This window comes from Bos mutus, chromosome 8 (genome assembly GCF_027580195.1).
Source record: "Bos mutus isolate GX-2022 chromosome 8, NWIPB_WYAK_1.1, whole genome shotgun sequence".
NCBI lineage: Eukaryota > Metazoa > Chordata > Mammalia > Artiodactyla > Bovidae > Bos > Bos mutus.
Window position 1 is genome coordinate 79,272,851 of NC_091624.1, and position 10,524 is coordinate 79,283,374.

Genomic DNA, 10,524 nt, shown 5'->3' on the forward strand with positions numbered 1-10,524 from the left:
TGATTTTGCATTTACATCATGAATACTTTTCTCTATCATAGACACCACTCACATACATACATATGCACATGTACACTAGCCTCCAATCAGCCTCCAGACATCTACAGAGATTTAATCAATTGTGACCTTGAGAGGCTACACTTATAAAAGTATAATTATAGCTGCTGAAGAACACATATATGGTTAAACCTATAATGTTCTAGAAGAGAAGAAGGAGGGACCTGTTGGAAAGAATGACACTCAGAAATAATCAGAATGATAATTTGAATTCCAGCAGTATTAATTATAGGTAAATGACCTTGGGAAGGTTGTTAAACCCAGTATATAAACACATATATGTATGTGTTAACACACACACACATTTATATTTATATATATACACACACATATATCTCCTAGACTTATTTTTAGGTTTAATAAGTGATATATCTAAAATCACTTAAGAAATTTCCTGGCATGTATAAAGTATATGCTCAGTCACTCAGTCATGTCCTATTTTTTGCAACTCTATTGACTGTAGCCCAACAGGCTCAGATATATATGCAGATTCTAAAGCATATGTTGCATATGCTAAGTTGCTTAGGTCCTATCCAACTCTTTGAGACTCTATGGACACAAGTCTTCCAGGCTCCTTTGTCCATGGGATTCTCCAGGCAAGAATACAGGAGTGGATTGCCATTTCTTCCTCCAGGGAATCTTCCTGACCTGGGAATCGAACTCACACCTTCTGCATTGGCAGGCACTTCTTTTCCACTGAGCCACCTGGGAAGCCCTGGCTTGTATAAATTAGTAGGTAAATATTAATTATCTATTTTTATCAGAAGAAAGTAAGCATGCCTGGTAAAAGTAGAAGAGATGGTGAATAAAAAGTAATGTAAGCAATACTAGTGAGAATGCAAGTGTGAATGCAAGTTTGAATACAAAGAAAGTAAAACTCTGATTAAGGGAGTAAAGGGAACTAGCTGCTGCTGCTGCTAAGTCTCTTCAGTCGTGTCCGACTCTGTGCGACCCCGTAGACGGCAGCTCACCAGGCTCCCCCGTCCCTGGGATTCTCCAGACAAGAACACTGGAGTGGGTTGCCATCTCCTTTTCCAATGCATGAAAGTGAAAAGAGAAAGTGATGTCATTCAGTCATGTCCGACTCTTCACCACCCCATAGACTGCAGCCTACCAGGCTCCTCCGTCCATGGGATTTTCCAGGCAAGAGTACTGGAGAGGGGTGCCAAAATACAGGAGTTGAAGATTACAAAGATACCAGAAAATGTAGTAAATGAAGAAGCACTCTCATCCCTCCACCTTTAACCTCAAATATCACTTTGGGTATGAAGGACATAAACAAGCCTCAGTAAAAGTGCTGTTCCAATGTAATCTATATAAAGAGTCTATATATTTGCAGAGAATTATTGGTTGCAAAAGAAAGTGAGTGTCAGCTTCATCCTTTTGGAAGAAGAGACCTATTTGTTTATTTTTTATTGGTATTGTAGCTACTAGATCATCATGTTGTTTGTCTTATCTGCAGTCTCCTTTCTGGCCTTGCAATTCAGGCAAATGTAAATCAAAAGCCTTTAGAGTTATGGATCCTGATGATTCACAAGGTAATCTTGCAAACACAGCAGGGAAATATACGATTTGCAAATTGCTTAACTGACATCTCTGCTATTATCCTAAAATATTGTTGCAGTAGAACTCATTTTATAATATTTCAGCTTGATTATATTTTAAAACTTTACCTTTCTCAAGATAAATATATTGCCTCCTATTTGCATATTTTTATTTTTTTAAATGGTATGTGTATTGAAGCGCAGAGTATTTTATTTCTGGATGACCAAAAGTTCTCCTTTTCTCGTGAGTTATTCTCTTGTCAGTTAAACTTCTCCTATAGAATTCTTTTCTAATCGCTTTGCACTGGACTTTCTTACAGTTACAAATTATGATTGAGTTTTGCCTATAGATTAATATTACAACCTTGCTAAAGATTTTGAATTTTGAATTATGTCTATTTAATACAGAATTCATCTTTGGAACTTTCAAATGATGATAATATCTTTAACTAGAGCATTTTTCATCAATCTAATATACTTTCCCTACAGTAGGCATTAAAATGTACTTACCAATATTATACAAGGCTCTTTTCGCTCAAGTACCTCATTCTGCAAAAACGTAACTATAGAGCTATATTCTCACAGACTTTTATTAATTAAACCTAGAATTCATAGTGATGGTCATGGTAATTTCAATGCAGACATATACCTGCTTTAATACATGTTTAAAGAATAAAATTAAAATTATTTTCTTCTATTAGAAAATAGATCCATTCATCTTCATCTTGTCAAGTAGATATTATAAGGTTTAAGTGGATAGATACTGTTCAAAGCAGAGTACTAGACTAGAAAGAAGATGATTCAATTATAAATCATGTAATATCTTACACAAGAAAAGGGGGAATTAATGCAATTATCTCTAAGAACACTGCTAGTTTTAACTATTTAATGGTGATACTTTAAACCTCATTTATGAATGAATAAGCAAAATTGCATAAATATTAAAGTAGGTACGTGTAGGTATGTGGTTTAAATCCTATAAAGTAAAAATTAAATAAGAAAAATAAGAATGTAAGTGGTAAGGAGAAAAATGTTCCCTTGATGTAGAGACTTTTTTTCTTTGAAGGAAAAGATTAATTTAAAATATGACATTCTCCTTCTCTGTAGATGTTCAACCCAATTTAATTCAGATTTTGTCTGAGCAAGTAAAGAAGCCACCTTGTTCCACTCGTCATTTGGAAGTGACATTAATGTGAATTAGTATTGGAAAAAGAACGGAGACAAAGGACTTAAATCATATATTCAGAATAAACCAAAATTATATATCTTAACATCAATCTAGGAATTTTATAGGGTAGTATATAGAAAGGGAAACCATGTTAGAAAACATAGCAATGTAAGAGAAATTAGTTTTCTTGATCACCTAGCATATAAAGTCATTTACCAACATGAAACAAGCAGAGATATTTCTTTGGAAGAGGAGACAAAGACAAACGGAGAGAGAGAGAGAGAGAGAGATAATGCTTTATGTGGAATAAGTATTAATTCTCTCTGGCTAGTCTTCTAGCAATAATGTCTCATGTCAATCACAAATTGAAAGATAAATATTAATTTACTCTTATAAATACCTTTCGGAGGATATTGTCTTAGAAACTATCTGTACAGAAAGGATTACATCAAAGTTTTCTGTATTTTTCAATATTTCATATATTTATGATGTCTTGAATTCTAAGATTCATTGCTCCCTTCTGCTTGGGTTTATATTATTAACATTTAGTCTTAACTAATACATAAACAAGTTCCTTTGTTCTCTTTTTATCAAATTTTCCAATTCTTGGCAATACAGCACATCAAAATAGAAATTGATTCTAAAGAAGCTGCAACAAATGTAATATATATTTGTACCTCAGGGAAGAATATTGAATGTAGAAAATTTGAAGATCATTTTATTGTCAAGTATTAATTATATATTACATGTTATTTTTATGAATCTGCCCTCCCATACACATATACATTTTTAGTGTAGTTTTACAAATAACACATTTGAGCACATTTTTTCATCTATGTAAAAACAAGGAAATTTGTGATAATAAATAGTATGTGTGTCTAGTCATTCAGTCATATCTGACTCTTTGAGACCCCATGGCCTGTAGACTGACAGGTTCCTCTGTCCATGGGATTTTCCAGGCAAGAATACTAGAATGAGTTGCCATTTCCTCTTCCAGAGGATCTTCCTGACCCAGGGATCAAGCCCATGTCTCCTGCATTGGCAGGCAGATTCTTTACCACTGAGCCATATAGGCCTTTAATTATGAAGTTAAATATAATGAAACATATCAAAAAGCACAGACCACCTGATCTGCCTCTTGAGAAATTTGTATGCAGGTCAGGAAGCAACAGTTAGAACTGGACATGGAACAATGGACTGGTTCCAAATAGGAAAAAGAGTACGTCAAGGCTGTATATTGTTACCCTGTTTATTTAACTTTTATGCAGAGTACATCATGAGTAATGCTGGACTGGAAGAAACACAAGCTAGAATCAAGATTGCCAGGAGAAATATCAATAACCTCAGATATGCAGACTACACCACCCTTATGGCAGAAAGTGAAGAGGAACTAAAAAGCCTCTTGATGAATGTGAAAGTGGAGAGTGAAAAAGTTGGCTTAAAGCTCAACATTCAGAAAACAAAGATCATGGCATCCAGTCCCATCACTTCATGGGAAATAGATGGGGAAACAGTGGAAACAGTGTCAGACTTTATTTTTTTGGGCTCCAAAATCACTGCAGATGGTGACTGCAGCCATGAAATTAAAAGACGCTTACTCCTTGGAAGGAAAGTTATGATCAACCTACATAGCATATTCAAAAGCAGAGACATTACTTTGCCAACAAAGGTCCGTCTAGTCAAGGCTATGGTTTTTCCTGTGGTCATGTACGGATGTGAGAGTTGGACTGTGAAGAATGCTGAGCGCTGAAGAATTGATGCCTTTGAACTGTGGTGTTGGAGAAGACTCTTGAGAGTCCCTTGGACTGCAAGGAGATCCAACCAGTCCATTCTGAAGGAGATCAGCCCTGGGATTTCTTTAGAAGGAATGATGCTAAAGCTGAAACTCCAGTACTTTGGCCACCTCATGCGAAGAGTTGACTCATTGGAAAAGACTGTGATGCTGGGAGGGATTGGGGGCAGAAGGAGAAGGGGACGACAGAGGAGAAGATGGCTGGATGGCATCACTGAATTGATGGACGTGAGTCTGGGTGAACTCCGGGAGTTGGTGATGGACATGGAGGCCTGGCGTGCTGCGATTCATGGGGTTGCAAAGAGTCGGACTGGACTGAGCGACTGAACTGAACTGAACTGATATTATCCAATTAAGATCTGAGATCAGGGAACTTAAGTACTTTCCCTAAGTGTGGAATCATGGTTATGATGTGGCCTAAAGCAGTGGTCCCCAACTTTTTTGGCACCAGAGACCTATTTTATTTAAGACAATTTGTCCAGGGACTAGGTGTGAGGGAATAGTTTCAGGATGATTCAAGCCCATGACAGTTATTGTGCTGCTGCTGCTAAGTCGCGTCAGTCGTGTCCAACTCTGTGCGACCCCATAGACAGCAGCCCACCAGGCTCCCTTGTCCCTGGGATTCTCCAGGCAAGAACACTGGAGTGGGTTGCCATTTCCTTCTTCAATGCATGAAAGTGAAAAGTGAAAGTGAAGTCGTTAGGTCGTGTCAGACTCTTAGCAACCCCATAGACTGCAGCCTACCAGGCTCCTTTGTCCATGGCATTTCCAGGCAAGAGTACTGGAGTGGGTTGCCAGTGCCTTCTCCCACTTATTGTGCATTTTATTTCTATTTTTATTATAACAGCTCCACCTCAAATAATCAGGCATTGGGTCCCAGAGACTGGGGACTCCTGGCCTACAGTTTTTCAAAATATACCTTATCATCATTATTAAGGAGGCTTTCATTTGCTCATAAAATATGTACAAGTATGAGAAGTGAGAGGCAAGAAATGGGTGTTATGCAATTTCATAATTCTTTCTGAAGCTTCCTGTTAACAATTAAATATAAATGGGTAGAAATAAAGCTTTATTTCTTCATCAAAGAAGTCCAGAAAGAGGACATACTTTTAAAAAGTAAAGATTTAATAACAGAAAAGTAATATGTTGCTCATTCTATTAATCCATATTTTTTGCAGTTTTAGATGATTCTTTCTCTCTACACCTTGTCTTTTGTTACTTTATGTAGCAATGGCAAATCTTGCCTTAGTGAAATGTGTTAAAATGTTAATATCTCAATGGCACCATCCAACAATGCCCTTAATTGGAACCCTATGGGAAGTCTTTCAGAATTTTCCACAGTTGATTGTGATCCACACAGTCAAAGGCTTTGGCATAGTCAATAAAGCAGAAATAGATGTTTTTCTGGAAGTCTCTTGCTTTTTCCATGATCCAGTGGATGTTGGCAATTTGATCTCTGGTTCCTCTGCCTTTTCTAAAACCAGCTTGAACATCAGGAAGTTCATGGTTCACATATTGCTGAAGCCTGGCTTGGAGAATTTTGAGCATTACTTTACTAGTGTGTGCGATGAGTGCAATTGTGCGGTAGTTTGAGCATTCTTTGGCATTGCCTTACTTTGGGATTGGAATGAAAACTGACCTTTTCCAGTCCTGTGGCCACTGCTGAGTTTTCCAAATTTGCTGGCATAGTGAGTGCAGCACTTTCACAGCATCATCTTTCAGGATTTGGAATAGCTCAACTGGAATTCTATTACCTTCACTAGCTTTGTTCATAGTGATGCTTTCTAAGGCCCACTTGACTTCACATTCCAGGATGTCTGGCTCTAGGTCAGTGATCACACCATTGTGATTATCTGGGTTGTGAAGATCTTTTTTGTATAGTTCTTCTGTGTATTCTTGCCATCTCTTCTTAATATCTTCTGCTTCTGTTAGGTCCATACCATTTCTGTCCTTTATCAAGCCCATCTTTGCATGAAATTTTCCTTTGGTATCTCAGATTTTCTTGAAGAGATCTCTAGTCTTTCCCATTCTGTTGTTTTCCTCTATTTCTTTGCATTGACCGCTGGAGAAGGCTTTCTTATCTCTTCTTGCTATTCTTTGGAAGTCTGCATTCAGATGTTTATATCTTTCTTTTTCTCCTTTGCTTTTTGCTTCTCTTCTTTTCACAGCTATTTGTAAGGCCTCCCTATACAGCCATTTTGCTTTTTTGCCAGACCACCTTATCTGCCTCTTGAGAAATCTGTATGCAGGTCAGGAAGCAACAGTTAGAACTGGACATGGAACAACAGACTGGTTCCAAATAGGAAAAGGAGTATACGTCAAGGCTGTATATTATATTGTCACCCTGTTTATTTAACTTATATGCAGAGTACATCATGAGAAACACTGGGCTGGAAGAAACACAAGCTGGAATCAAGATTGCCGGGAGAAATATCAATAACCTCAGATATGCAGATGACACCACCCTTATGGCAGAAAGTGAAGAGGAACTAAAAAGCCTCTTGATGAAAGTGAAAGTGGAGAGTGAAAAAGTTGGCTTAAAGCTCAACATTCAGAAAATGAAGATCATGGCAACCGGTTCCACCACTTCATGGGAAATAGATGGGGAAACAGTGGGAACAGTGTCAGACTGTATTTTTCTGGGCTCCAAAATCACTGCAGATGGTAACTGCAGCCATGAAATTAAAAGACGCTTACTCCTTGGAAGGAAAGTCATGACCAACCTAGATAGCATATTCAAAAGCAGAGACATTACTTTGCCAACAAAGGTTCATCTAGTCAAGGCTATGGTTTTCCCTGTGATCATATATGGATGTGAGAGTTGGACTTTGAAGAAAGCTGAGCACCAAAGAATTGATGCTTTTGAACTGTAGTGTTGGAGAAGACTCTTGAGAGTCCCTTGGCCTGCAAGGAGTTCCAACCAGTCCATTCTGAAGGAGATCAGCCCTGGGATTTCTTTGGAAGGAATGATGCTAAAGCTGAAACTCCAGTACTTTGGTCACCTCATGCGAAGAGTTGACTCATTGGAAAAGACTGTGATGCTGGGAGGGATTGGGGGCAGGAGGAGAAGGGGACGACAGAGGATGAGATGGCTGGATGGCATCACTGACTCGATGGACATGAGTCTGAGCGAACTCTGGGAGTTGGTGATGGACAGGGAGGCCTGACGTGCTGCGATTCATGGGGTCACAAAGAGTCAGACACGACTGAGTGACTGATCTGATCTCATCTGATGGGAAATCTAAATAGGAATATATTGAGGAAGCAGAATGAGAAAACTATAGAAGAGAAAAGCTAAAAGATGCAAGGGTTAGGTTTACTGAATATAGGCAGGACCTGCTGAATAGAAGCATTAACAATGGGACATGTGGACAAGAATTCAAATTTATGTCTGCATAAATTGCTGAATTACAGCATTGTATATTAATAATTTTGGGACCAACTTGAGATGAGATGATTTCTTCTGTGCTTGCCCAGCAGTCATGTAATGTAACTTCCAACTGATTATGTATATATTATATATAACCCCAAGTTATTTAATATATATATATATATATATAAAACTTCAAAATTATTTTGTTATTGCAGCATGTTTTCCTTTTAAGCACTGTGTTCCACAAAGATCCTATGCCAGTGTTACACGTTTTGGACTTAGGCTTTGTTAGACTAACTGTTAGACTAACTGTTCTAATGAACAATTCCAAGGTCTCTCTGGATTTATTGCTCATATCACAGCCTAAAGCAGTTCAGTTTCTCCTTTCCAGATCAGATCAGATCAGTCACTCAGTCGTGTCCGACTCTTTGTGACCCCATGAACCGCAGCACGCCAGGCCTCCCTGTCCATCACCAACTCCCGCAGTTCACCCAGATTCAGTTCACCCAGTAGAAAATATTGCTTTTGGCACTACTTCATTGAACAGTCTTGGTCATATAACTCCTACTTGATTTAAAGATAAAAACTTTCTGTATTCTGAGGAGGAAATTGAAATATTTAGCTCAATTAATAGCATTGTCTCTAGTTCATGAGGGGATCTAAAAGTAGATATGTAAAGTGTCTTTAAAATATAAGTCACTATAACTCAGGATATCAGCTAAATCTAAATTTTAAGCCAGTTACTGACATTTGGTGAATAATAGGATACCAGAAATTTTTTTTTTTTCTTTTCTGTATTTTCACAAATAGCGTAATGCCTGACGACTCCAATTCTACCAATTAAATTACATGTGCAGTAATTAACAGCTATGGAATAGCCAGTGAAGTAATTCAATCATGTCTGATTCCCTGGACTATAGCCTACCAGGCTTCTCCATCCATGGAATTTTCCAGGCCAGAGTACTGGAGTGGGTTGCCATTTTCTTCTCCAAGGGATCTTCCCTACCCAGGGATCGAACCCAGGTCTCCTGCATTGCAGGCAGATGCTTTACCGTCTGAGCCACCAGGGAATCCCATCAATATAAACAGCTATAATATATAATAAACTATTTTATTTAAAATATATACTATATAATTCATTCAGGAATAGACCAACAGAAGAAAACACAAATAAGAAATAACATTCTTGGAAAATAATATATATATAAACTGTGATGGAAATAACTAAACATTTCCTTTTCACTTTCATCATACTATAAATCAAGAAAAATATTTAATTAGAAACCAATGGCTTTATTAGAATATTCCTCTCCCCTTATTTTTTTCAAAGCTTTCTGCTAACTTCTACCACCATTTCTGTTAACAAGATAAATCAGTCAGTTCAGTTCAGTCGCACAGTTGTGTCCGACTCTTTCTGACACCAAGGAATGCAGCACCCCAGGCTTTCCTGTCCATCACTAACTCTTGGAGCACGCTCAAACTCATGTCCATCGAGTAGGTAATGCCATCGAACCACCTCATCTTCTGTTGTCCCCCTCTCCTCCTACCTTCAGTCTTTCCCAGGATCAAGGTCTTTTCCAATGAGTTAGTTCTTCGCATCAGATGGCCAAAGTATTGGAGTTTCAGCTTCAGGATCAGTCCTTCTGATGAATATTCAGGACTGGTTTCCTTTAGGATTCACTGGTTGGATCTCTTTGCAGTGCAAGGGACTCTCAAGAGTCTACTCCAACACCACAATTCAAAAGCATCAATTCTTTCATGCTCAGCTTTGTTTATGGTCCAATTCTCACATCCTTACATGACTGCTGGAAAAACCATAGCTCTGACTACACCAATCTTTGTCAGCAAAGTAATGTCTCTGCTTTTTAATATACTGTCTAGGTTAGTCATAGCTTTATTTTTTTTTTTTTCTTTAGACAAAAGCACTTTAATTGACAGTATACAACTTTCCAAAATATATTTTTGTAGGAAAATGGCAATAAGTAATCATCTTTACAAACAAGTTTTCAGTAAATTCCAGTGTACTTAGACCCCTGTCCACTAAGACCCAGCTCCCCCAGTCTCCTGAGCAAACTCTTTAACAACTGTTAAACAACTCAGTTAAAGAGTTATGGCTTTTGTTCCAAGGAGCAAGTATCTTTTAATTTCATGGCTGCAGTCACCAACTGCAGTGATTTTGGAGCCCAAGAAAATAAAATATGTCACTGTTTCCACTGTTTCCCCATCTATTTGCCATGAAGTGATGGGACCAGATGCCATCATCTTAGTTTTTTGAATATTGAGTTTTAAGCCAGCTTTTTCAGTCTCCTCTTTCACTTTCTTCAAGAGGCTCTTTAGTTCCTCTTCACTTCCTGCCATAAGGGTGGTGTCATCTGAGTATCTGAGGTTAACATTTTTCCCAGCAATCTTGATTCCAGCTTGTGCCTCATCCAGTCTGGCATTTTGCCTGATATACTCTGCATGTAAGTTAAATAAGCAGGGTAACAGTATACAGCCTTGACATACTCCTTTCCCAATTTGGAACCAGTCTGATGTTCTATGTCCAATTTTAACTGTTGCTTTGTGACCTGCATACAGGTTTCTCAGGAGG

At 38.0% G+C, this 10,524-nt stretch overlaps 1 non-coding gene across 1 annotated transcript; it reads right to left on the reverse strand.

Moving 5' to 3' along the window:
• Window positions 1-8,932: 8,932 nt before the first annotated feature.
• On the reverse strand, window positions 8,933-9,004 carry TRNAC-GCA (transfer RNA cysteine (anticodon GCA)). The gene has a single exon. It is a non-coding gene; the product is annotated as a tRNA-Cys (tRNA).
• Between the last annotated feature and the right edge of the window lie 1,520 nt (window positions 9,005-10,524).